The sequence below is a fragment of the Channa argus genome, unplaced genomic scaffold, assembly GCF_033026475.1.
Source record: "Channa argus isolate prfri unplaced genomic scaffold, Channa argus male v1.0 Contig066, whole genome shotgun sequence".
In the NCBI taxonomy this organism is placed as follows: Eukaryota; Metazoa; Chordata; class Actinopteri; order Anabantiformes; family Channidae; genus Channa; species Channa argus.
The window spans coordinates 21,253-47,153 of record NW_027125285.1 but is presented as its reverse complement, the minus strand read 5'-3'; the positions used below and the strand labels follow the sequence as shown (position 1 = coordinate 47,153).

Here is a 25,901-nt window from a genome sequence, read left to right as displayed (position 1 = left end):
GAAACATGGTTACGTGTATAAACGACAACAAAATTGCGGTACTCCGAGTGGTATCTAGTCGGGTAAAGTCGGTTTCCATATCCCAATTTGTGAAATCAGCTGCCCTGACAAAGCCGACTGTAATTTGGCTACTTTACTGTGTGTAATTGCAGGAAGTGACATTCATTTTCAGCTGTACAAGATATAAAGGTTTTGTGCAGTTTTAGCATTGGTCCCAGATCTTATCCAGTGCGGCCGTATTAAAACCACCACGCATAACGTGGGGCTCGAACCCACGACCCTGAGATTAAAAGTCTCATGCTCTACCGCCTGAGCTAGCCGGGCCTCAAAGAGGACCCTGAAAAGACCCTTTTACCTTCAATGAAGCAACATATTTCCAGGCGTCTTTGAGCAAAGTCCCACTTTGTTTCAGCAATCGCTCTTACATCAGCTGCAACTATGTAGCCGTTTGTTTTCTGCAACTTCCTCCAGACAGTAAGTCTTAGGCTTGGAGTATATTGCTTTGAACTAACCGTTTGTCCTCATTATTGATCCTGTCCATCCTCGTTACTCCCAAAGAGAACCTCAACATCTTAAGCTCTGCTACCTCCAGCTCTGCCTCCTGTGTTTTCTTCAGTGCCGCTGTGTCTAAGCCGAACAACATCGCTGGTCTCACCACCCTCGGTGTTCCCTATGAAAGTCCCCCAGTGACTTTCATTTTCAGCTGTACAAGAAATCAAGTTGTTCTGCAGTTTTAGTGTTGGTCCCAGATCTTCTCCAGTGTGGCCATAATCAAAAGAGACCCCGCCCAACGTGGGGCTTGAACCCACGACCCTGACTAATGTCTAAATCATTAGCAACATGCAGATAAAATTAATGTCAGGAGTGGGATTTGAACCCACGCCTCCACTGGACCAGAAGTTCCTTTGGGGAAGGAGTTCTTCCTTGAGTCTGGCGCCTTAGACCGCTCGGCCATCCTGACAGCTGTTGGTGGGCGCCGACTCTTTAGGACAGTGGAACTAAGTCATTAGGTTGTTATTCTCTAATTCAATCAACATACTCAAGGTGCTCTTGAGGAAAGTCTCAATTTGTTGCAATACTCACCTTTGTCTCAGCTGGAAAGGGCCGTCAGTCGGGACTTTGCGCAACTTATGACAGTGTAATGAGGTGAGTGAAGCTCTTGTTTGATAGTTTAGTGGGTTTCAGTTGGAGTGTTGGTTCGATGATCGATATTGTTTGGCAAAACGTTTGTACGGGTAGCCATGTCTGGCTGCAGTTGCAGCTGGATTTTCTGAATTGCTACTTTTTCAAAAACCTCAGCATCCATCGTAGGGCTTGCAGCCTTTTGTTACGCTTATGCACAGTTTGAGAAAGCTGATTGGAAACATGGTTACGTGTATAAACGACAACAAAATTGCGGTACTCCGACTGGTATCTAGTCGGGTAAAGTCATTTTCCATATCCCAATTTGTGAAATCAGCTCCCCTGTGAAAGCCGACTGTAATTTGGCTACTTTACTGTGTGTAATTGCAGGAAGTGACTTTCATTTTCAGCTGTACAAGAAATCAAGGTTTTGTGCAGTTTTAGTGTTGGTCCCAGATCTTATCCAGTGTGGCCGTATTAAAAGCACCACGCCCTACGTGGGGCTCTAACCCACGACCCTGAGATTAAAAGTCTCATGCTCTACCGCCTGAGCTAGCCGGGCCTCAAAGAGGACCCTGAAAAGACCCTTTGACCTTCAATGAAGCAACATACTTCCAGACGTCTTTGAACAAAGTCCCACTTTGTTTCAGCAATCGCTCTTAGATCAGCTGCAACTATTTAGCCGTTTGTTTTCTGCAACATCCTCCAGACAGTAAATCTTAGTTTTGGAGTATATTGCTTTGAACTAACATGAACATCTAAATCTCTGCTACCTCCAGCTCTGCCTCCTGTGTTTTCTTCAGTGCCGCTGTCTCTAAGCCGAACAACATCGCTGGTCTCACCACCGTCTTGAGACGGTGGCTTCCTTTCATTCTCGCTGACACTCTTTTATCACACAACACACCTGACACTTTTGTCCACCCATTCCAACCTGATTGCAGTGGCCTCTTCACCTCTTTTCCACACTCTCCGTTGCTCTGAACCGTTGACCCTAAGTACTTAAAGTCCTGCACCTTCTTCACCTTTGCCCCCTGTAACCTCACCGTTCCACCTGGGTCCCTCTCATTGACACACATCTCAGTTTTCCAGAGCAGACCTCCATCTCTCTAGATTTTCCTCCACTTGCTCCCTGTTCTCACTACAAATCACAATGTCATCCGCAAACATCATAGTCCACGGAGATTCCAGTCTAACCTCATCTGTCAGCCTGTCCGCCACCAGAGCAAGGAAGAAGGGGCTCAGAGCCGATCCTTGATGCAGACCCACCGCCACCTTGAACTCCTCTGTCACACCTACAGCACACCTCACCGCGGTCTTACAGCTTTCATACATGTCCTCCATCACTCTAACATACATCTCTGCCACTCCAGAATTCCTCATACAATACCACAGCTCCTCTCTCGGCACCCTGTCATACGCTTTCTCTAAGTCTACGAAGACACAATGCAACTCCCCATGACCTTCTCTGTATTTCTCCATCGGCATCCTCAAAGCAAATACTTCATCTGTTGGACTCTCTCTAGGCATGAAACCATATTGCTCACCTCTGCCCTTAGCCTAGCTTCCACTACTATTTCCCACAACTTCATTGTGTGGCTCATCAACTTTATTCCTCTGTAGTTGCCACAGCTCTGCTCATCTCCCTTGTTCTTAAAAACGGGTACCAGTACACTTCTCCTCCAGTCCTCGGCCCTCCTCTCACTCTCCAAGATCTTGTTAAACAAACTAGTCAGAAACTCTACTGCCACCTCTCCTAGACACTTTCATACCTCTACAGGTATGTCATCAGGACCCGCTGCCTTTCCACTCTTCATCCTCTTCAACGTCCTCCTCACTTCACTCTTACTAATCTTGGCTACTTCCTGCTCCACACCAGTCACCTCTTCTACTCTTTGTTCCCTTTCATTTTCCTCATTGATTAACTCTTAAAAAGTTCTCCTTCCATCTTCCCATCACAATCCTGGCACCTGTCAATTTATTTCCATCCTTATCGTTAATCACCCTAACCTGCTGCACATCCTTCCCATCTCTGTCTCTTAGTCTGGCCAACCTGAACAAATCCACCTCTCCCTCTTTAGTGTCCAACCTAGCATAAGAGTCCTCATATGCTCTTTGCCACCTGTACCTTCACCTTACGCTGCATCTCCCTGTACTCTTGTCGACTCTCTTCAGTCCTCGCAGTGTCCCACTTCTTCTTAGCTAACCTTTTTCTCTGTATACACTCCTGAAGTTCCTCGTTCTGCCGCCAAATCACCTTGTCCACTTTCCTGTTTCAGATGACACAACGAGTACCCTCGGTGTTCCCTATGAAAGTCCCCCAGTGACTTTCATTTTCAGCTGTACAAGAAATCAAGTTGTTCTGCAGTTTTAGTGTTGGTCCCAGATCTTCTCCAGTGTGGCCATAATCAAAAGAGACCCCGCCCAACGTGGGGCTTGAACCCACGACCCTGACATTAAGAGTCTCATGCTCTACCGACTGAGCTAGCCGGGCCGCTAAAAAGACACCTGAAAAGACCCTTTGACCCTCAATAAAGCAACATTTTTCCAGGCGTGTTTAAGCAAAGTCCCACTCTGTTTCAGCAATCACTTTTAGATCAGCTGAAACTATTTAGCCGTTTGTTTTCTGCATCTTCCTCCAGACAGTAAGTCTTAGGCATGGAATAAATTGCTTCGAACTAATCGTTTGCATGCATATCATGGCCACCTCACTTGACGTGAGTTGATGTGGACGGTCAGTTGTGCGCGTGGTCAGAAATTACTGCCAGGAGTGCCCGAGGTGCATTCTCGTAAGAATGTTGCGGCAGCATTTTCTCAGCAGCACAACGGTATATGGTAGAGAAGGATTATGCAATAGTGTTGCCATGTCTAAATCATTAGCAACATGCAGATAAAATTAACGTCAGGAGTGGGATTTGAACCCGCGCCTCCACTGGACCAGAAGTCCCTTTGGGGAAGGAGTTCTTCCTTGAGTCTGGCACCTTAGACCGCTCGGCCATCCTGACAGCCGTTGGTGGGCGCCGACTCTTTAGGACAGTGGAACTAAGTCACTAGGTTGTTATTCTCTAATTCAATCAACATACTCAAGGTGTTCTTGAGGAAAGTCTCAATTTGTTGCAATACTCACCTTTGTCTCAGCTGGAAAGGGCCGTCAGTCGGGACTTTGCGCAACTTATGACAGTGTAATGAAGTGAGTGAAGCTCTTGTTTGATAGTTTAGTGGGTTTCAGTTGGAGTGTTGGTTAGATGATCGATATTGTTTGGCAAACCGTTTGTACGGGTAGCCAAGTCTGGCTGCAGTTGCAGCTGGATTTTCTGAATTGCTACTTTTTCAAAAACCTCAGCATCCATCGTAGGGCTTGCAGCCTTTTGTTACGCTTATGCACAGTTTGAGAAAGCTGATTGGAAAAATGGTTACGTGTCTAAACGACAACAAAATTGCGGTACTCCGACTGGTATCTAGTCGGGTAAAGTCATTTTCCATATCCCAATTTGTGAAATCAGCTCCCCTGTGAAAGCCGACTGTAATTTGGCTACTTTACTGTGTGTAATTGCAGGAAGTGACTTTCATTTTCAGCTGTACAAGAAATCAAGGTTTTCTGCAGTTTTAGTGTTGGTCCCAGATCTTATCCAGTGTGGCCGTATTAAAAGCACCACGCCCAACGTGGGGCTCTAACCCACGACCCTGAGATTAAAAGTCTCATGCTCTACCGCCTGAGCTAGCTGGGCCTCAAAGAGGACCCTGAAAAGACCCTTTGACCTTCAATGAAGCAACATACTTCCAGGCGTCTTTGAGCAAAGTCCCACTTTGTTTCAGCAATCGCTCTTAGATCAGCTGCAACTATTTAGCCGTTTGTTTTCTGCAACTTCCTCCAGACAGTAAGTTGTAGGCTTGGAGTATATTGCTTTGAACTAACCGTTTGTCCTCATTCTTGATCCTGTCCATCCTCGTTACTCCCAAAGAGAACCTCAACATCTTAAGCTCTGCTACCTCCAGCTCTGCCTCCTGTGTTTTCTTCAGTGCCGCTGTCTCTAAGCCGAACAACATCGCTGGTCTCACCACCGTCTTGAGACGGCGGCTTCCTTTCATTCTCGCTGACACTCTTTTATCACACAACACACCTGACACTTTTGTCCAACCGTTCCAACCTGATTGCAGTGGCCTCTTCACCTCTTTTCCACAGTCTCCGTTGCTCTGAACCGTTGACCCTAAGTACTTAACGTCCTGCACCTTCTTCACCTCTGCCCTCTGTAACCTCACCGTTACACCTGGGTCCCTCTCATTGACACACATCTCAGTTTTCCAGAGCAGACCTCCATCTCTCTAGATTTTCCTCCACCTGCTCCCTGTTCTCACTACAAATCACAATGTCATCCGCAAACATCATAGTCCACGGAGATTCCAGTCTAACCTCATCTGTCAGCCTGTCCGCCACCAGAGCAAGGAAGAAGGGGCTCAGAGCCGATCCTTGATGCAGACCCACCGCCACCTTGAACTCCTCTGTCACACCTACAGCACACCTCACCGCGGTCTTACAGCTTTCATACATGTCCTCCATCACTCTAACATACTTCTCTGCCACTCCAGAATTCCTCATACAATACCACAGCTCCTCTCTCGGCACCCTGTCATACACTTTCTCTAAGTCTACGAAGACACAATGCAACTCCCCATGACCTTCTCTGTATTTCTCCATCGGCATCCTCAAAGCAAATACTTCATCTGTTGGACTCTCTCTAGGCATGAAACCATATTGCTCACCTCTGCCCTTAGCCTAGCTTCCACTACTATTTCCCACAACTTCATTGTGTGGCTCATCAACTTTATTCCTCTGTAGTTGCCACAGCTCTGCTCATCTTCCTTGTTCTTAAAAATGGGCACCAGTACACTTCTCCTCCAGTCCTCGGCCCTCCTCTCACTCTCCAAGATCTTGTTAAACAAACTGGTCAGAAACTCTACTGCCACCTCTCCTAGACACTTTCATACCTCCACAGGTATGTCATCAGGACCCGCTGCCTTTCCACTCTTCATCCTCTTCAACGTCCTCCTCACTTCCCTCTTACTAATCTTGGCTACTTCCTGCTCCACACCAGTCACCTCTTCTACTCTTTGTTCCCTTTCATTTTCCTCATTGATTAACTCTTAAAAAGTTCTCCTTCCATCTTCCCATAACAATCCTGGCACCTGTCAATTTATTTCCATCCTTATCGTTAAACACCCTAACCTGCTGCACATCCTTCCCATCTCTGTCTCTTAGTCTGGCCAACCTGAACAAACAAATCCACGCTGCATCTCCCTGTACTCTTGTCGACTCTCTTCAGTCCTCGCAGTGTCCCACTTCTTCTTAGCTAACCTTTTTCTCTGTATACACTCCTGAAGTTCCTCGTTCTGCCGCCAAATCACCTTGTCCACTTTCCTGTTTCCAGATGACACACCGAGTACCCTCGGTGTTCCCTATGAAAGTCCCCCAGTGACTTTCATTTTCAGCTGTACAAGAAATCAAGTTGTTCTGCATTTTTAGTGTTGGTCCCAGATCTTCTCCAGTGTGGCCATAATCAAAAGAGACCCCGCCCAACGTGGGGCTCGAACCCACGACCCTGAGATTAAGAGTCTCATGCTCTACCGACTGAGCTAGCCGGGCCTCTAAAAGGACACCTGAAAAGACCCTTTGACCCTCAATAAAGCAACAATTTTCCAGGCGTGTTTAAGCAAAGTCCCACTCTGTTTCAGCAATCACTTTTAGATGAGCTGCAACTATTTAGCCGTTTGTTTTCTGCATCTTCCTCCAGACAGTAAGTCTTAGGCATGGAATAAATTGCTTCGAACTAATCGTTTGCATGCACATCATGGCCACCTCACTTGACGTGAGTTGATGTGGACGATCAGTTGTGCGCGTGGTCAGAAATTACTGCCAGGAGTGCCCGAGGTGCATTCTCGTAAGAATGTTGCGGCATCATTATCTCAGCAGCACAATGGTATATGGTAGAGAAGGATTATGCAATAGTGTTGCCATGTCTTTTGCTTTGTGCAACAAAAGACAATCACGAGTTGTTAAAGTTTTCAAAGTTGTTCAATACAAATATGTCTAAATCATTAGCAACATGCAGATAAAATAAATGTCAGGAGTGGGATTTGAACCCACGCCTCCACTGGAGACCAGAAGTCCCTTTGGGGAAGGAGTTCTTCCTTGAGTCTGGCGCCTTAGACCGCTCGGCCATCCTGACAGCTGTTGGTGGGCGCCGACTCTTTAGGACAGTGGAACTAAGTCATTAGGTTGTTATTCTCTAATTCAATCAACATACTCAAGGTGTTCTTGAGGAAAGTCTCAATTTGTTGCAATACTCACCTTTGTCTCAGCTGGAAAGGGCCGTCAGTCGGGACTTTGCGCAACTTATGACAGTGTAATGAGGTGAGTGAAGCTCTTGTTTGATAGTTTAGTGGGTTTCAGTTGGAGTGTTGGTTCGATGATCGATATTGTTTGGCAAAACGTTTGTACGGGTAGCCAAGTCTGGCTGCAGTTGCAGCTGGATTTTCTGAATTGCTACTTTTTCAAAAACCTCAGCATCCATCGTAGGGCTTGCAGCCTTTTGTTACGCTTATGCACAGTTTGAGAAAGCTGATTGGAAACATGGTTACGTGTATAAACGACAACAAAATTGCGGTACTCCGACTGGTATCTAGTCGGGTAAAGTCATTTTCCATATCCCAATTTGTGAAATCAGCTCCCCTGTGAAAGCCGACTGTAATTTGGCTACTTTACTGTGTGTAATTGCAGGAAGTGACTTTCATTTTCAGCTGTACAAGAAATCAAGGTTTTCTGCAGTTTTAGTGTTGGTCCCAGATCTTATCCAGTGTGGCCGTATTAAAAGCACCACGCCCAACGTGGGGCTCTAACCCACGACCCTGAGATTAAAAGTCTCATGCTCTACCGCCTGAGCTAGCCGGGCCTCAAAGAGGACCCTGAAAAGACCTTTTGACCTTCAATGAAGCAACATACTTCCAGGCGTCTTTGAGCAAAGTCCCACTTTGTTTCAGCAATCGCTCTTAGATCAGCTGCAACTATTTAGCCGTTTGTTTTCTGCAACTTCCTCCAGACAGTAAGTCTTAGGTTTGGAGTATATTGCTTTGAACTAACTTCAACATCTAAATCTCTGCTACCTCCAGCTCTGCCTCCTGTGTTTTCTTCAGTGCCGCTGTCTCTAAGCCGAACAACATCGCTGGTCTCACCACCGTCTTGAGACGGTGGCTTCCTTTCATTCTCGCTGACACTCTTTTATCACACAACACACCTGACACTTTTGTCCACCCGTTCCAACCTGATTGCAGTGGCCTCTTCACCTCTTTTCCACACTCTCCGTTGCTCTGAACCGTTGACCCTAAGTACTTAAAGTCCTGCACCTTCTTCACCTTTGCCCCCTGTAACCTCACCGTTCCACCTGGGTCCCTCTCATTGACACACATCTCAGTTTTCCAGAGCAGACCTCCATCTCTCTAGATTTTCCTCCACCAGCTCCCTGTTCTCACTACAAATCACAATGTCATCCGCAAACATCATAGTCCACGGAGATTCCAGTCTAACCTCATCTGTCAGCCTGTCCGCCACCAGAGCAATGAAGAAGGGGCTCAGAGCCGATCCTTGATGCAGACCCACCGCCACCTTGAACTCCTCTGTCACACCTACAGCACATCTCACCGCGGTCTTACAGCTTTCATACATGTCCTCCATCACTCTAACATACTTCTCTGCCACTCCAGAATTCCTCATACAATACCACAGCTCCTCTCTCGGCACCCTGTCATACGCTTTCTCTAAGTCTACGAAGACACAATGCAACTCCCCATGACCTTCTCTGTATTTCTCCATCGGCATCCTCAAAGCAAATACTTCATCTGTTGGACTCTCTCTAGGCATGAAACCATATTGCTCACCTCTGCCCTTAGCCTAGCTTCCACTACTATTTCCCACAACTTCATTGTGTGGCTCATCAACTTTATTCCTCTGTAGTTGCCACAGCTCTGCTCATCTCCCTCGTTCTTAAAAATGGGCACCAGTACACTTCTCCTCCAGTCCTCGGCCTTCCTCTCACTCTCCAAGATCTTGTTAAACAAACTAGTCAGAAACTCTACTGCCACCTCTCCTAGACACTTTCATACCTCCACAGGTATGTCATCAGGACCCGCTGCCTTTCCAATCTTCATCCTCTTCAACGTCCTCCTCACTTCACTCTTACTAATCTTGGCTACTTCCTGCTCCACACCAGTCACCTCTTCTACTCTTTGTTCCCTTTCATTTTCCTCATTGATTAACTCTTAAAAAGTTCTCCTTCCATCTTCCCATCACAATCCTGGCACCTGTCAATTTATTTCTATCCTTATCGTTAAACACCCTAACCTGCTGCACATCCTTCCCATCTCTGTCTCTTAGTCTGGCCAACCTGAACAAATCCACCTCTCCTTCTTTAGTGTCCAACCTAGAATAAGAGTCCTCATATGCTCTTTGCCACCTCTACTTTCACCTTACGCTGCATCTCCCTGTACTCTTGTCCACTCTCTTCAGTCCTCGCAGTGTCCCACTTCTTCTTAGCTAACCTTGTTCTCTGTATACACTCCTGAAGTTCCTCGTTCTGCCGCCAAATCACCTTGTCCACTTTCTTGTTTCCAGATGACACACCGAGTACACTCGGTGTTCCCTATGAAAGTCCCCCAGTGACTTTCATTTTCAGCTGTACAAGAAATCAAGTTGTTCTGCAGTTTTAGTGTTGGTCCCAGATCTTCTCCAGTGTGGCCATAATCAAAAGAGACCCCACCCAACGTGGGGCTCGAACCCACGACCCTGAGATTAAGAGTCTCATGCTCTACCGACTGAGCTAGCCGGGCCTCTAAAAGGACACCTGAAAAGACCCTTTGACCCTCAATAAAGCAACATTTTTCCAGGCGTGTTTAAGCAAAGTCCCACTCTGTTTCAGCAATCACTTTTAGATCAGCTGCAACTATTTAGCCCTTTGTTTTCTGCATCTTCCTCCAGACAGTAAGTCTTAGGCATGGAATAAATTGCTTCGAACTAATCGTTTGCATGCACATCATGGCCACCTCACTTGACGTGAGTTGATGTGGACGGTCAGTTGTGCGCGTGGTCAGAAATTACTGCCAGGAGTGCCCGAGGTGCATTCTCGTAAGAATGTTGCGGCAGCATTATCTCAGCAGCACAATGGTATATGGTAGAGAAGGATTATGCAATAGTGTTGCCATGTCTTTTGCTTTGTGCAACAAAAGACAATCACGAGTTGTTAAAGTTTTCAAAGTTGCTCAATACAAATATGTCTAAATAATTAGCAACATGCAGATAAAATAAATGTCAGGAGTGGGATTTGAACCCGCGCCTCCTCTGGAGACCAGAAGTCCCTCTGGGGAAGGAGTTCTTCCTTGAGTCTGGCGCCTTAGACCGCTCGGCCATCCTGACAGCTGTTGGTGGGCGCCGACTCTTTAGGACAGTGGAACTAAGTCATTAGGTTGTTATTCTCTAATTCAATCAACATACTCAAGGTGTTCTTGAGGAAAGTCTCAATTTGTTGCAATACTCACCTTTGTCTCAGCTGGAAAGGGCCGTCAGTCGGGACTTTGCGCAACTTATGACAGTGTAATGAGGTGAGTGAAGCTCTTGTTTGATACTTTAGTGGGTTTCAGTTGGAGTGTTGGTTCGATGATCGATATTGTTTGGCAAAACGTTTGTACGGGTAGCCATGTCTGGCTGCAGTTGCAGCTGGATTTTCTGAATTGCTACTTTTTCAAAAACCTCAGCATCCATCGTAGGGCTTGCAGCCTTTTGTTACGCTTATGCACAGTTTGAGAAAGCTGATTGGAAACATGGTTACGTGTATAAACGACAACAAAATTGCGGTACTCCGACTGGTATCTAGTCGGGTAAAGTCATTTTCCATATCCCAATTTGTGAAATCAGCTCCCCTGTGAAAGCCGACTGTAATTTGGCTACTTTACTGTGTGTAATTGCAGGAAGTGACTTTCATTTTCAGCTGTACAAGAAATCAAGGTTTTGTGCAGTTTTAGTGTTGGTCCCAGATCTTATCCAGTGTGGCCATATTAGAAGCACCACGCTCAACGTGGGGCTCGAACCCACGACCCTGAGATTAAAAGTCTCATGCTCTACCGCCTGAGCTAGCCGGGCCTCAAAGAGGTCCCTGAAAAGACCCTTTGACCTTCAATGAAGCAACATATTTCCAGGCGTCTTTGAGCAAAGTCCCACTTTGTTTCAGCAATCGCTCTTAGATCAGCTGCAACTATTTAGCCGTTTGTTTTCTGCAACTTCCTCCAGACAGTAAGTCTTAGGCTTGGAGTATATTGCTTTGAACTAACCTCAACATCTAAATCTCTGCTACCTCCAGCTCTGCCTCCTGTGTTTTCTTCAGTGCCGCTGTCTCTAAGCCGAACAACATCGCTGGTCTCACCACCGTCTTGAGACGGTGGCTTCCTTTCATTCTCGCTGACACTCTTTTATCGTACAACACACCTGACACTTTTGTCCACCCGTTCCAACCTGATTGCAGTGGCCTCTTCACCTCTTTTCCACACTCTCCGTTGCTCTAAACCGTTGACCCTAAGTACTTAAAGTCCTGCACCTTCTTCACCTTTGCCCCCTGTAACCTCACCGTTCCACCTGGGTCCCTCTCATTGACACACATCTCAGTTTTCCAGAGCAGACCTCCATCTCTCTAGATTTTCCTCCACCAGCTCCCTGTTCTCACTACAAATCACAATGTCATCCGCAAACATCATAGTCCACGGAGATTCCAGTCTAACCTCATCTGTCAGCCTGTCCGCCACCAGAGCAAGGAAGAAGGGGCTCAGAGCCGATCCTTGATGCAGACCCAACGCCACCTTGAACTCCTCTGTCACACCTACAGCACACCTCACCGCGGTCTTACACCTTTCATACATGTCCTCCATCACTCTAACATACTTCTCTTCCACTCCAGAATTCCTCATACAATACCACAGCTCCTCTCTCGGCACCCTGTCATACGCTTTCTCTAAGTCTACGAAGACACAATGCAACTCCCCATGACCTTCTCTGTATTTCTCCATCGGCATCCTCAAAGCAAATACTTCATCTGTTGGACTCTCTCTAGGCATGAAACCATATTGCTCACCTCTGCCCTTAGCCTAGCTTCCACTACTATTTCCCACAACTTCATTGTGTGGCTCATCAACTTTTTTCCTCTGTAGTTGCCACAGCTCTGCTCATCTCCCTCGTTCTTAAAAATGGGCACCAGTACACTTCTCCTCCAGTCCTCGGCCCTCCTCTCACTCTCCAAGATCTTGTTAAACAAACTAGTCAGAAACTCTACTGCCACCTCTCCTAGACACTTTCATACCTCCACAGGTATGTCATCAGGACCCGCTGCCTTTCCACTCTTCATCCTCTTCAACGTCCTCCTCACTTCACTCTTACTAATCTTGGCTACTTCCTGCTCCACACCAGTCACCTCTTCTACTCTTTGTTCCCTTTCATTTTCCTCATTGATTAACTCTTAAAAAGTTCTCCTTCCATCTTCCCATCACAATCCTGGCACCTGTCAATTTATTTCCATCCTTATCGTTAAACAACCTAACCTGCTTCACAACCTTCCCATCTCTGTCTCTTAGTCTGGCCAACCTGAACAAATCCACCTCTCCTTCTTTAGTGTCCAACCTAGCATAAGAGTCCTCATATGCTCTTTACCACCTCTACCTCAACCTTACGCTGCATCTCCCTGTACTCTTGTCGACTCTCTTCAGTCCTCGCAGTGTCCCACTTCTTCTTAGCTAATCTTGTTCTCTGTATAGACTCCTGAAGTTCCTCGTTCTGCCACCAAATCACCTTGTCCACTTTCCTGTTTCCAGATGACACACCGAGTACCCTCGGTGTTCCCTATGAAAGTCCCCCAGTGACTTTCATTTTCAGCTGTACAAGAAATCAAGTTGTTCTGCAGTTTTAGTGTTGGTCCCAGATCTTCTCCAGTGTGGCCATAATCAAAAGAGACCCCGCCCAACGTGGGGCTCGAACCCACGACGCTGAGATTAAGAGTCTCATGCGCTACCGACTGAGCTAGCCGGGCCTCTAAAAGGACACCTGAAAAGACCCTTTGACCCTCAATAAAGCAACATTTTTCCAGGCGTGTTTAAGCAAAGTCCCACTCTGTTTCAGCAATCACTTTTAGATCAGCTGCAACTATTTAGCCATTTGTTTTCTGCATCTTCCTCCAGACAGTAAGTCTTAGGCTTGGAATAAATTGCTTCGAACTAATCGTTTGCATGCACATCATGGCCACCTCACTTGACGTGAGTTGATGTGGAGGGCAGTTGTGCGCGTGGTCAGAAATTACTGCCAGGAGTGCCCGAGGTGCATTCTCGTAAGAATGTTGCGGCAGCATTATCTCAGCAGCACAATGGTATATGGTAGAGAAGGATTATGCAATAGTGTTGCCATGTCTTTTGCTTTGTGCAACAAAAGACAATCACGAGTTGTTAAAGTTTTCAAAGTTGCTCAATACCAATATGTCTAAATCATTAGCAACATGCAGATAAAATAAATGTCAGGAGTGGGATTTGAACCCGTGCCTCCACTGGAGACCAGAAGTCCCTCTGGGGAAGGAGTTCTTCCTTGAGTCTGGTGCCTTAGACGGCTCGGCCATCCTGACAGCTGTTGATGGGCGCCGACTCTTTAGGACAGTGGAACTAAGTCATTAGGTTGTTATTCTCTAATTCAATCAACATACTCAAGGTGTTCTTGAGGAAAGTCTCAATTTGTTGCAATACTCACCTTTGTCTCAGCTGGAAAGGGCCGTCAGTCGGGACTTTGCGCAACTTATGACAGTGTAATGAAGTGAGTGAAGCTCTTGTTTGATAGTTTAGTGGGTTTCAGTTGGAGTGTTGGTTAGATGATCGATATTGTTTGGCAAAACGTTTGTACGGGTAGCCAAGTCTGCCTGCAGTTGCAGCTGGATTTTCTGAATTACTCCTTTTTCAAAAACCTCAGCATCCATCGTAGGGCTTGTAGCCTTTTGTTACGCTTATGCACAGTTTGAGAAAGCTGATTGGAAACATGGTTACGTGTATAAACGACAACAAAATTGTGGTACTCCGACTGGTATCTAGTCGGGTAAAGTCGTTTTCCATATCCCAATTTGTGAAATCAGCTCCCCTGTGAAAGCCGACTGTAATTTGGCTACTTTACTGTGTGTAATTGCAGGAAGTGACTTTCATTTTCAGCTGTACAAGAAATCAAGGTTTTGTGCAGTTTTAGTGTTGGTTCCAGATCTTATCCACTGTGGCCGTATTAAAAGCACCACGCCCAAAGAGGGGCTCTAACCCACGACCCTGAGATTAAAAGTCTCATGCTCTACCGCCTGAGCTAGCCGGGCCTCAAAGAGGAACCTGAAAAGACCCTTTGACCTTCAATGAAGCAACATATTTCCAGGCGTCTTTGAGCAAAGTCCCACTTTGTTTCAGCAATCGCTCTTAGATCAGCTGCAACTATTTAGCCGTTTGTTTTCTGCAACTTCCTCCAGACAGTAAGTCTTAGGCTTGGAGTATATTGCTTTGAACTAACCGTTTGTCCTCATTCTTGATCCTGTCCATCCTCGTTACTCCCAAAGAGAACCTCAACATCTTAAGCTCTACTACCTCCAGCTCTGCCTCCTGTGTTTTCTTAAGTGCCGCTGTCTCTAAGCCGAATAACATCGCTGGTCTCTTTTATCGTACAACACACCTGACACTTTTGTCCACCCGTTCCAACCTGATTGCAGTGGCCTCTTCACCTCTTTTCCACACTCTCCGTTGCTCTAAACCGTTGACCCTAAGTACTTAAAGTCCTGCACCTTCTTCACCTTTGCCCCCTGTAACCTCACCGTTCCACCTGGGTCCCTCTCATTGACACACATCTCAGTTTTCCAGAGCAGACCTCCATCTCTCTAGATTGTCCTCCACCAGCTCCCTGTTCTCACTACAAATCACAATGTCATCCGCAAACATCATAGTCCACGGAGATTCCAGTCTAACCTCAGCTGCAACTATTTAGCCGTTTGTTTTCTGCATCTTCCTCCAGACAGTAAGTCTTAGGCATGGAATAAATTGCTTTGAACTAATCGTTTGCATGCACATCATGGCCACCTCACTTGACGTGAGTTGATGTGGACGATCAGTTGTGCGCGTGGTCAGAAATTACTGCCAGGAGTGCCCGAGGTGCATTCTCGTAAGAATGTTGCGGCAGCATTATCTCAGCAGCACAATGGTATATGGTAGAGAAGGATTATGCAATAGTGTTGCCATGTCTTTTGCTTTGTGCAACAAAAGACAATCACGAGTTGTTAAAGTTTTCAAAGTTGTTCAATACAAATATGTCTAAATCATTAGCAACATGCAGATAAAAAAAATGTCAGGAGTTGGATTTGAACCCACGCCTCCACTGGAGACCAGAAGTCCCTTTGGGGAAGGAGTTCTTCCTTGAGTCTGGCGCCTTAGACCGCTCGGCCATCCTGACAGCCGTTGGTGGGCGCCGACTCTTTAGGACAGTGGAACTAAGTCATTAGGTTGTTATTCTCTAATTCAATCAACATACTCAAGGTGTTCTTGAGGAAAGTCTCAATTTGTTGCAATACTCACCTTTGTCTCAGCTGGAAAGGGCCGTCAGTCGGGACTTTGCGCAACTTATGACAGTGTAATGAGGTGAGTGAAGCTCCTGTTTGATAGTTTAGTGGGTTTCAGTTGGAGTGTTGGTTCGATGATCGATATTGTTTGGCAAAACGTTTGTACGGGTAGCCACGTCTGGCTGCAGTTGCAGCTGGATTTTCTGAATTGCTACTTTTTCAAAAACCTCAGCATCCATCGTAGGGCTTGCAGCCTTTTGTTACGCTTATGCACAGTTTGAGAAAGCTGATTGGAAAAATGGTTACGTGTATAAACGACAACAAAATTGCGGTACTCTGACTGGTATCTAGTCGGGTAAAGTCATTTTCCATATCCCAATTTGTGAAATCAGCTCCCCTGTGAAAGCCGACTGTAATTTGGCTACTTTACTGTGTGTAATTGCAGGAAGTGACTTTCATTTTCAGCTGTACAAGAAATCAAGGTTTTCTGCAGTTTTAGTGTTGGTCCCAGATCTTATCCAGTGTGGCCGTATTAAAAGCACCACGCCCAACGTGGGGCTCTAACCAACGACCCTGAGATTAAAAGTCTCATGCTCTACCGCCTGAGCTAGCCGGGCCTCAAAGAGGACCCTGAAAAGACCCTTTGACCTTCAATGAAGCAACATACTTCCAGGCGTCTTTGAGCAAAGTCCCACTTTGTTTCAGCAATCGCTCTTAGATCAGCTGCAACTATTTAGCCGTTTGTTTTCTGCAACTTCCTCCAGACAGTAAGTCTTAGGTTTGGAGTATATTGCTTTGAACTAACCGTTTGTCCTCATTCTTGATCCTGTCCATCCTCGTTACTCCCAAAGAGAACCTCAACATCTTAAGCTCTACTACCTCCAGCTCTGCCTCCTGTGTTTTCTTAAGTGCCGCTGTCTCTAAGCCGAATAACATCGCTGGTCTCACCACCGTCTTGAGACGGCGGCTTCCTTTTATTCTCGCTGACACTCTTTTATCGTACAACACACCTGACACTTTTGTCCACCCGTTCCAACCTGATTGCAGTGGCCTCTTCACCTCTTTTCCACAGTCTTCGTTGCTCTGAACCGTTGACCCTAAGTACTTAAAGTCCTGCATCTTCTTCACCTTTGCCCCCTGTAACCTCACCGTTCCACCTGGGTCCCTCTCATTGACACACATCTCAGTTTTCCAGAGCAGACCTCCATCTCTCTAGATTTTCCTCCACCAGCTCCCTGTTCTCACTACAAATCACAATGTCATCCGCAAACATCATAGTCCACGGAGATTCCAGTCTAACCTCATCTGTCAGCCTGTCCGCCACCAGAGCAAGGAAGAAGGGGCTCAGAGCCGATCCTTGATGCAGACCCACCGCCACCTTGAACTCCTCTGTCACACCTACAGCACATCTCACCGCGGTCTTACAGCTTTCATACATGTCCTCCATCACTCTAACATACTTCTCTGCCACTCCAGAATTCCTCATACAATACCACAGCTCCTCTCTCGGCACCCTGTCATACGCTTTCTCTAAGTCTACGAAGACACAATGCAACTCCCCATGACCTTCTCTGTATTTCTCCATCGGCATCCTCAAAGCAAATACTTCATCTGTTGGACTCTCTCTAGGCATGAAACCATATTGCTCACCTCTGCTCTTAGCCTAGCTTCCACTACTATTTCCCACAACTTCATTGTGTGGCTCATCAACTTTATTCCTCTGTAGTTGCCACAGCTCTACTCATCTCCCTCGTTCTTAAAAATGGGCACCAGTACACTTCTCCTCCAGTCCTCGGCCCTCCTCTCACTCTCCAAGATCTTGTTAAACAAACTAGTCAGAAACTCTACTGCCACCTCTCCTAGACACTTTCATACCTCCACAGGTATGTCATCAGGACCCGCTGCCTTTCCACTCTTCATCCTCTTCAACGTCCTCCTCACTTCACTCTTACTAATCTTGGCTACTTCCTGCTCCACACCAGTCACCTCTTCTACTCTTTGTTCCCTTTCATTTTCCTCATTGATTAACTCTTAAAAAGTTCTCCTTCCATCTTCCCATCACAATCCTGGCACCTGTCAATTTATTTCCATCCTTATCGTTAAACACCCTAACCTGCTTCACATCCTTCCCATCTCTGTCTCTTAGTCTGGCCAACCTGAACAAATCCACCTCTCCTTCTTTAGTGTCCAACCTAGCATAAGAGTCCTCATATGCTCTTTGCCACCTCTACCTTCACCTTACACTGCATCTCCCTGTACTCTTGTCGACTCTCTTCAGTCCTCGCAGTGTCCCACTTCTTCTTAGCTAATCTTGTTCTCTGTATACACTCCTGAAGTTCCTCGTTCTGCCGCCAAATCACCTTGTCCACTTTCCTGTTTCCAGATGACACACCGAGTACCCTCGGTGTTCCCTATGAAAGTCCCCCAGTGACTTTCATTTTCAGCTGTACAAGAAATCAAGTTGTTCTGCAGTTTTAGTGTTGGTCCCAGATCTTCTCCAGTGTGGCCATAATCAAAAGAGACCCCGCCCAACGTGGGGCTCGAACCCACGACCCTGAGATTAAGAGTCTCATGCTCTACCGACTGAGCTAGCCGGGCCGCTAAAAGGACACCTGAAAAGACCCTTTGACCCTCAATAAAGCAACATTTTTCCAGGCGTGTTTAAGCAAAGTCCCACTCTGTTTCAGCAATCACTTTTAGATCTTAGGCATGGAATAAATTGCTTCGAACTAATCGTTTGCATGCACATCATGGCCACCTCACTTGACGTGAGTTGATGTGGAGGGTCAGTTGTGCGCGTGGTCAGAAATTACTGCCAGGAGTGCCCGAGGTGCATTCTCGTAAGAATGTTGCGGCAGCATTATCTCAGCAGCACAATGGTATATGGTAGAGAAGGATTATGCAATAGTGTTGCCATGTCTTTTGCTTTGTGCAACAAAAGACAATCACGAGTTGTTAAAGTTTTCAAAGTTGCTCAATACAAATATGTCTAAATCATTAGCAACATGCAGATAAAATAAATGTCAGGAGTGGGATTTGAACCCGCACCTCCACTGGAGACCAGAAGTCCCTCTGGGGAAGGAGTTCTTCCTTGAGTCTGGCGCCTTAGACCGCTCGGCCATCCTGACAGCTGTTGGTGGGCGCCGACTCTTTAGGACAGTGGAACTAAGTCATTAGGTTGTTATTCTCTAATTCAATCAACATACTCAAGGTGTTCTTGAGGAAAGTCTCAATTTGTTGCAATACTCACCTTTGTCTCAGCTGGAAAGGGCCGTCAGTCGGGACTTTGCGCAACTTATGACAGTGTAATGAAGTGAGTGAAGCTCTTGTTTGATAGTTTAGTGGGTTTCAGTTGGAGTGTTGGTTAGATGATCGATATTGTTTGGCAAACCGTTTGTACGGGTAGCCATGTCTGGCTGCAGTTGCAGCTGGATTTTCTGAATTGCTACTTTTTCAAAAACCTCAACATCCATCGTAGGGCTTGCAGCCTTTTGTTACGCTTATGCACAGTTTGAGAAAGCTGATTGGAAACATGGTTACGTGTATAAACGACAACAAAATTGCGGTACTCCGACTGGTATCTAGTCGGGTAAAGTCATTTTCCATATCCCAATTTGTGGAATCAGCTCCCCTTTCATTTTCAGCTGTACAAGAAATCAAGGTTTTCTGCAGTTTTAGTGTTGGTCCCAGATCTTGTCCAGTGTGACCGTATTAAAAGCACCACGCCCAACGTGGGGCTCGAACCCACGACCCTGAGATTAAAAGTCTCATGCTCTACCGCCTGAGCTAGCCGGGCCTCAAAGAGGACCCTGAAAAGACCCTTTGACCTTCAATGAAGCAACATATTTCCAGGCGTCTTTGACCAACGTCCCACTTTGTTTCAGCAATCGCTCTTAGATCAGCTGCAACTATTTAGCCGTTTGTTTTCTGCATCTTCCTCCAGACAGTAAGTCTTAGGCATGGAATAAATTGCTTTGAACTAATCGTTTGCATGCACATCATGGCCACCTCACTTGACGTGAGTTGATGTGGACGATCAGTTGTGCGCGTGGTCAGAAATTACTGCCAGGAGTGCCCGAGGTGCATTCTCGTAAGAATGTTGCGGCAGCATTATCTCAGCAGCACAATGGTATATGGTAGAGAAGGATTATGCAATAGTGTTGCCATGTCTTTTGCTTTGTGCAACAAAAGACAATCACGAGTTGTTAAAGTTTTCAAAGTTGTTCAATACAAATATGTCTAAATCATTAGCAACATGCAGATAAAAAAAATGTCAGGAGTGGGATTTGAACCCACGCCTCCACTGGAGACCAGAAGTCCCTTTGGGGAAGGAGTTCTTCCTTGAGTCTGGCGCCTTAGACAGCTCGGCCATCCTGACAGCCGTTGGTGGGCGCCGACTCTTTAGGACAGTGGAACTAAGTCATTAGGTTGTTATTCTCTAATTCAATCAACATACTCAAGGTGTTCTTGAGGAAAGTCTCAATTTGTTGCAATACTCACCTTTGTCTCAGCTGGAAAGGGACGTCAGTCGGGACTTTGCGCAACTTATGACAGTGTAATGAGGTGAGTGAAGCTCCTGTTTGATAGTTTAGTGGGTTTCAGTTGGAGTGTTGGTTCGATGATCGATATTGTTTGGCAAAACGTTTGTACGGGTAGCCAAGTCTGGCTGCAGTTGCAGCTGGATTTTCTGAATTGCTACTTTTTCAAAAACCTCAGCATCCATCGTAGGGCTTGCAGCCTTTTGTTACGCTTATGCACAGTTTGAGAAAGCTGATTGGAAACATGGTTACGTGTATAAACGACAACAAAATTGCAGTACTCTGACTGGTATCTAGTCGGGTAAAGTCATTTTCCATATCCCAATTTGTGAAATCAGCTCCCCTGTGAAAGCCGACTGTAATTTGGCTACTTTACTGTGTGTAATTGCAGGAAGTGACTTTCATTTTCAGCTGTACAAGAAATCAAGGTTTTCTGCAGTTTTAGTGTTGGTCCCAGATCTTATCCAGTGTGGCCGTATTAAAAGCACCACGCCCAACGTGGGGCTCTAACCCACGACCCTGAGATTAAAAGTCTCATGCTCTACCGCCTGAGCTAGCCGGGCCTCAAAGAGGACCCTGAAAAGACCCTTTGACCTTCTATGAAGCAACATACTTCCAGGCGTCTTTGAGCAAAGTCCCACTTTGTTTCAGCAATCGCTCTTAGATCAGCTGCAACTATTTAGCCGTTTGTTTTCTGCAACTTCCTCCAGACAGTAAGTCTTAGGCTTGGAGTATATTGCTTTGAACTAACCGTTTGTCCTCATTCTTGATCCTGTCCATCCTCGTTACTCCCAAAGACAACATCAACATCTTAAGCTCTGCTACCTCCAGCTCTGCCTCCTGTGTTTTCTTCAGTGCCGCTGTCTCTAAGCCGAACAACATCGCTGGTCTCACCACCGTCTTGAGACGGTGGCTTCCTTTCATTCTCGCTGACACTCTTTTATCACACAACACACCTGACACTTTTGTCCACCCGTTCCAACCTGATTGCAGTGGCCTCTTCAACTCTTTTCCACACTCTCCGTTGCTCTGAACCGTTGACCCTAAGTACTTAAAATCCTGCACCTTCTTCACCTTTGCCCCCTGTAACCTCACCGTTCCACCTGGGTCCCTCTCATTGACACACATCTCAGTTTTCCAGAGCAGACCTCCATCTCTCTAGATTTTCCTCCACCAGCTCCCTGTTCTCACTACAAATCACAATGTCATCCGCAAACATCATAGTCCACGGAGATTCCAGTCTAACCTCATCTGTCAGCCTGTCCGCCACCAGAGCAAGAAAGAAGGGGCTCAGAGCCGATCCTTGATGCAGACCCACCGCCACCTTGAACTCCTCTGTCACACCTACAGCACATCTCACCGCGGTCTTACAGCTTTCATACATATCCTCCATCACTCTAACATACTTCTCTGCCACTCCAGAATTCCTCATACAATACCACAGCTCCTCTCTCGGCACCCTGTCATACGCTTTCTCTAAGTCTACGAAGACACAATGCAACTCCCCATGACCTTCTCTGTATTTCTCCATCGGCATCCTCAAAGCAAATACTTCATCTGTTGGACTCTCTCTAGGCATGAAACCATATTGCTCACCTCTGCCCTTAGCCTAACTTCCACTACTATTTCCCACAACTTCATTGTGTGGCTCATCAACTTTATTCCTCTGTAGTTGCCACAGCTCTGCTCATCTCCCTCGTTCTTAAAAATGGGCACCAGTACACTTCTCCTCCAGTCCTCGGCCTTCCTCTCACTCTCCAAGATCTTGTTAAACAAACTAGTCAGAAACTCTACTGCCACCTCTCCTAGACACTTTCATACCTCCACAGGTATGTCATCAGGACCCGCTGCCTTTCCAATCTTCATCCTCTTCAACGTCCTCCTCACTTCACTCTTACTAATCTTGGCTACTTCCTGCTCCACACCAGTCACCTCTTCTACTCTTTGTTCCCTTTCATTTTCCTCATTGATTAACTCTTAAAAAGTTATCCTTCCATCTTCCCATCACAATCCTGGCACCTGTCAATTTATTTCCATCCTTATCGTTAAACACCCTAACCTGCTGCACATCCTTCCCATCTCTGTCTCTTAGTCTGGCCAACCTGAACAAATCCACCTCTCCTTCTTTAGTGTCCAACCTAGAATAAGAGTCCTCATATGCTCTTTGCCACCTCTACCTTCACCTTACGCTGCATCTCCCTGTACTCTTGTCGACTCTCTTCAGTCCTCGCAGTGTCCCACTTCTTCTTAGCTAACCTTGTTCTCTGTATACACTCCTGAAGTTCCTCGTTCTGCCGCCAAATCACCTTGTCCACTTTCCTGTTTCCAGATGACACACCGAGTACACTCGGTGTTCCCTATGAAAGTCCCCCAGTGACTTTCATTTTCAGCTGTACAAGAAATCAAGTTGTTCTGCAGTTTTAGTGTTGGTCCCAGATCTTCTCCAGTGTGGCCATAATCAAAAGAGACCCCACCCAACGTGGGGCTCGAACCCACGACCCTGAGAGTAAGAGTCTCATGCTCTACCGACTGAGCTAGCCGGGCCGCTAAAAGGACACCTGAAAAGACCCTTTGACCCTCAATAAAGCAACATTTTTCCAGGCGTGTTTAAGCAAAGTCCCACTCTGTTTCAGCAATCACTTTTAGATCAGCTGCAACTATTTAGCCGTTTGTTTTCTGCATCTTCCTCCAGACAGTAAGTCTTAGGCATGGAATAAATTGCTTCGAACTAATCGTTTGCATGCACATCATGGCCACCTCACTTGACGTGAGTTGATGTGGACGGTCAGTTGTGCGCGTGGTCAGAAATTACTGCCAGGAGTGCCCGAGGTGCATTCTCGTAAGAATGTTGCGGCAGCATTATCTCAGCAGCACAATGGTATATGGTAGAGAAGGATTATGCAATAGTGTTGCCATGTCTTTTGCTTTGTGCAACAAAAGACAATCACGAGTTGTTAAAGTTTTCAAAGTTGCTCAATACAAATATGTCTAAATCATTAGCAACATGCAGATAAAATAAATGTCAGGAGTGGGATTTGAACCCGCGCTTCCACTGGAGACCAGAAGTCCCTCTGGGGAAGGAGTTCTTCCTTGAGTCTGGCGCCTTAGACCGCTCGGCCATCCTGACAGCTGTTGGTGGGCGCCGACTCTTTAGGACAGTGGAACTAAGTCATTAGGTTGTTATTCTCTAATTCAATCAACATACTCAAGGTGTTCTTGAGGAAAGTCTCAATTTGTTGCAATACTCACCTTTGTCTCAGCTGGAAAGGGCCGTCAGTTGGGACTTTGCGCAACTTATGACAGTGTAATGAGGTGAGTGAAGCTCTTGTTTGATACTTTAGTGGGTTTCAGTTGGAGTGTTGGTTCGATAATCGATATTGTTTGGCAAAACGTTTGTACGGGTAGCCATGTCTGGCTGCAGTTGCAGCTGGATTTTCTGAATTGCTACTTTTTCAAAAACCTCAGCATCCATCGTAGGGCTTGCAGCCTTTTGTTACGCTTATGCACAGTTTGAGAAAGCTGATTGGAAACATGGTTACGTGTATAAACGACAACAAAATTGCGGTACTCCGACTGGTATCTAGTCGGGTAAAGTCATTTTCCATATCCCAATTTGTGAAATCAGCTCCCCTGTGAAAGCCGACTGTAATTTGGCTACTTTACTGTGTGTAATTGCAGGAAGTGACTTTCATTTTCAGCTGTACAAGAAATCAAGGTTTTCTGCAGTTTTAGTGTTGGTCCCAGATCTTATCCAGTGTGGCCATATTAGAAGCACCACGCCCAACGTGGGGCTCGAACCCACGACCCTGAGATTAAAAGTCTCATGCTCTACCGCCTGAGCTAGCCGGGCCTCAAAGAGTTCCCTGAAAAGACCCTTTGACCTTCAATGAAGCAACATATTTCCAGGCGTCTTTGAGCAAAGTCCCACTTTTTTTCAGCAATCGCTCTTAGATCACCTGCAACTATTTAGCCGTTTGTTTTCTGCAACTTCCTCCAGACAGTAAGTCTTAGGCTTGGAGTATATTGCTTTGAACTAACCGTTTGTCCTCATTCTTGATCCTGTCCATCCTCGTTACTCCCAAAGACAACATCAACATCTTAAGCTCTGCTACCTCCAGCTCTGCCTCCTGTGTTTTCTTCAGTGCCGCTGTCTCTAAGCCGAACAACATCGCTGGTCTCACCACCGTCTTGAGACGGTGGCTTCCTTTCATTCTCGCTGACACTCTTTTATCACACAACACACCTGACACTTTTGTCCACCCATTCCAACCTGATTGCAATGGCCTCTTCACCTCTTTTCCACACTCTCCGTTGCTCTGAACCGTTGACCCTAAGTACTTAAAGTCCTGCACCTTCTTCACCTTTGCCCCCTGTAACCTCACCGTTCCACCTGGGTCCCTCTCATTGACACACATCTCAGTTTTCCAGAGCAGACCTCCATCTCTCTAGATTTTCCTCCACCAGCTCCCTGTTCTCACTACAAATCACAATGTCATCCGCAAACATCATAGTCCACGGAGATTCCAGTCTAACCTCATCTGTCAGCCTGTCCGCCACCAGAGCAATGAAGAAGGGGCTCAGAGCCGATCCTTGATGCAGACCCACCGCCACCTTGAACTCCTCTGTCACACCTACAGCACATCTCACCGCGGTCTTACAGCTTTCATACATGTCCTCCATCACTCTAACATACTTCTCTGCCACTCCAGAATTCCTCATACAATACCACAGCTCCTCTCTCGGCACCCTGTCATACGCTTTCTCTAAGTCTACGAAGACACAATGCAACTCCCCATGACCTTCTCTGTATTTCTCCATCGGCATCCTCAAAGCAAATACTTCATCTGTTGGACTCTCTCTAGGCATGAAACCATATTGCTCACCTCTGCCCTTAGCCTAGCTTCCACTACTATTTCCCACAACTTCATTGTGTGGCTCATCAACTTTATTCCTCTGTAGTTGCCACAGCTCTGCTCATCTCCCTCGTTCTTAAAAATGGGCACCAGTACACTTCTCCTCCAGTCCTCGGCCTTCCTCTCACTCTCCAAGATCTTGTTAAACAAACTAGTCAGAAACTCTACTGCCACCTCTCCTAGACACTTTCATACCTCCACAGGTATGTCATCAGGACCCGCTGCCTTTCCAATCTTCATCCTCTTCAACGTCCTCCTCACTTCACTCTTACTAATCTTGGCTACTTCCTGCTCCACACCAGTCACCTCTTCTACTCTTTGTTCCCTTTCATTTTCCTCATTGATTAACTCTTAAAAAGTTCTCCTTCCATCTTCCCATCACAATCCTGGCACCTGTCAATTTATTTCCATCCTTATCGTTAAACACCCTAACCTGCTGCACATCCTTCCCATCTCTGTCTCTTAGTCTGGCCAACCTGAACAAATCCACCTCTCATTCTTTAGTGTCCAACCTAGAATAAGAGTCCTCATATGCTCTTTGCCACCTCTACCTTCACCTTACGCTGCATCTCCCTGTACTCTTGTCGACTCTCTTCAGTCCTCGCAGTGTCCCACTTCTTCTTAGCTAACCTTGTTCTCTGTATACACTCCTGAAGTTCCTCGTTCTGCCGCCAAATCACCTTGTCCAC

The 25,901-nt window shown here is 46.3% G+C and overlaps 19 non-coding genes across 19 annotated transcripts; all 19 read right to left on the bottom strand.

Moving 5' to 3' along the window:
- Positions 1-856: 856 nt before the first annotated feature.
- trnal-caa (transfer RNA leucine (anticodon CAA)) lies at positions 857-961 on the bottom strand. Its single transcript has 2 exons — positions 924-961; positions 857-899 (listed from the first exon to the last, which is right to left on the bottom strand). It is a non-coding gene; the product is annotated as a tRNA-Leu (tRNA).
- Positions 962-1,611: 650 nt separating this feature from the next.
- trnak-uuu (transfer RNA lysine (anticodon UUU)) lies at positions 1,612-1,684 on the bottom strand. The gene has a single exon. It is a non-coding gene; the product is annotated as a tRNA-Lys (tRNA).
- A 1,856-nt stretch (positions 1,685-3,540) lies between these two features.
- trnak-cuu (transfer RNA lysine (anticodon CUU)) lies at positions 3,541-3,613 on the bottom strand. The gene has a single exon. It is a non-coding gene; the product is annotated as a tRNA-Lys (tRNA).
- Positions 3,614-4,774: 1,161 nt separating this feature from the next.
- Positions 4,775-4,847, bottom strand: trnak-uuu (transfer RNA lysine (anticodon UUU)). The gene has a single exon. It is a non-coding gene; the product is annotated as a tRNA-Lys (tRNA).
- A 1,840-nt stretch (positions 4,848-6,687) lies between these two features.
- On the bottom strand, positions 6,688-6,760 carry trnak-cuu (transfer RNA lysine (anticodon CUU)). The gene has a single exon. It is a non-coding gene; the product is annotated as a tRNA-Lys (tRNA).
- A 476-nt stretch (positions 6,761-7,236) lies between these two features.
- On the bottom strand, positions 7,237-7,343 carry trnal-caa (transfer RNA leucine (anticodon CAA)). Its single transcript has 2 exons — positions 7,306-7,343; positions 7,237-7,281 (listed from the first exon to the last, which is right to left on the bottom strand). It is a non-coding gene; the product is annotated as a tRNA-Leu (tRNA).
- Positions 7,344-7,993: 650 nt separating this feature from the next.
- On the bottom strand, positions 7,994-8,066 carry trnak-uuu (transfer RNA lysine (anticodon UUU)). The gene has a single exon. It is a non-coding gene; the product is annotated as a tRNA-Lys (tRNA).
- A 1,857-nt stretch (positions 8,067-9,923) lies between these two features.
- Positions 9,924-9,996, bottom strand: trnak-cuu (transfer RNA lysine (anticodon CUU)). The gene has a single exon. It is a non-coding gene; the product is annotated as a tRNA-Lys (tRNA).
- A 476-nt stretch (positions 9,997-10,472) lies between these two features.
- On the bottom strand, positions 10,473-10,579 carry trnal-caa (transfer RNA leucine (anticodon CAA)). The gene is made up of 2 exons: positions 10,542-10,579; positions 10,473-10,517 (listed from the first exon to the last, which is right to left on the bottom strand). It is a non-coding gene; the product is annotated as a tRNA-Leu (tRNA).
- Positions 10,580-11,229: 650 nt separating this feature from the next.
- trnak-uuu (transfer RNA lysine (anticodon UUU)) lies at positions 11,230-11,302 on the bottom strand. Its single transcript has one exon. It is a non-coding gene; the product is annotated as a tRNA-Lys (tRNA).
- A 1,857-nt stretch (positions 11,303-13,159) lies between these two features.
- trnak-cuu (transfer RNA lysine (anticodon CUU)) lies at positions 13,160-13,232 on the bottom strand. Its single transcript has one exon. It is a non-coding gene; the product is annotated as a tRNA-Lys (tRNA).
- A 2,316-nt stretch (positions 13,233-15,548) lies between these two features.
- Positions 15,549-15,655, bottom strand: trnal-caa (transfer RNA leucine (anticodon CAA)). The gene is made up of 2 exons: positions 15,618-15,655; positions 15,549-15,593 (listed from the first exon to the last, which is right to left on the bottom strand). It is a non-coding gene; the product is annotated as a tRNA-Leu (tRNA).
- Positions 15,656-18,286: 2,631 nt separating this feature from the next.
- On the bottom strand, positions 18,287-18,359 carry trnak-cuu (transfer RNA lysine (anticodon CUU)). Its single transcript has one exon. It is a non-coding gene; the product is annotated as a tRNA-Lys (tRNA).
- Positions 18,360-18,782: 423 nt separating this feature from the next.
- trnal-caa (transfer RNA leucine (anticodon CAA)) lies at positions 18,783-18,889 on the bottom strand. The gene is made up of 2 exons: positions 18,852-18,889; positions 18,783-18,827 (listed from the first exon to the last, which is right to left on the bottom strand). It is a non-coding gene; the product is annotated as a tRNA-Leu (tRNA).
- Positions 18,890-19,484: 595 nt separating this feature from the next.
- On the bottom strand, positions 19,485-19,557 carry trnak-uuu (transfer RNA lysine (anticodon UUU)). Its single transcript has one exon. It is a non-coding gene; the product is annotated as a tRNA-Lys (tRNA).
- A 475-nt stretch (positions 19,558-20,032) lies between these two features.
- trnal-caa (transfer RNA leucine (anticodon CAA)) lies at positions 20,033-20,139 on the bottom strand. Its single transcript has 2 exons — positions 20,102-20,139; positions 20,033-20,077 (listed from the first exon to the last, which is right to left on the bottom strand). It is a non-coding gene; the product is annotated as a tRNA-Leu (tRNA).
- Positions 20,140-20,789: 650 nt separating this feature from the next.
- On the bottom strand, positions 20,790-20,862 carry trnak-uuu (transfer RNA lysine (anticodon UUU)). The gene has a single exon. It is a non-coding gene; the product is annotated as a tRNA-Lys (tRNA).
- Positions 20,863-22,770: 1,908 nt separating this feature from the next.
- Positions 22,771-22,843, bottom strand: trnak-cuu (transfer RNA lysine (anticodon CUU)). The gene has a single exon. It is a non-coding gene; the product is annotated as a tRNA-Lys (tRNA).
- Positions 22,844-24,076: 1,233 nt separating this feature from the next.
- Positions 24,077-24,149, bottom strand: trnak-uuu (transfer RNA lysine (anticodon UUU)). The gene has a single exon. It is a non-coding gene; the product is annotated as a tRNA-Lys (tRNA).
- Between the last annotated feature and the right edge of the window lie 1,752 nt (positions 24,150-25,901).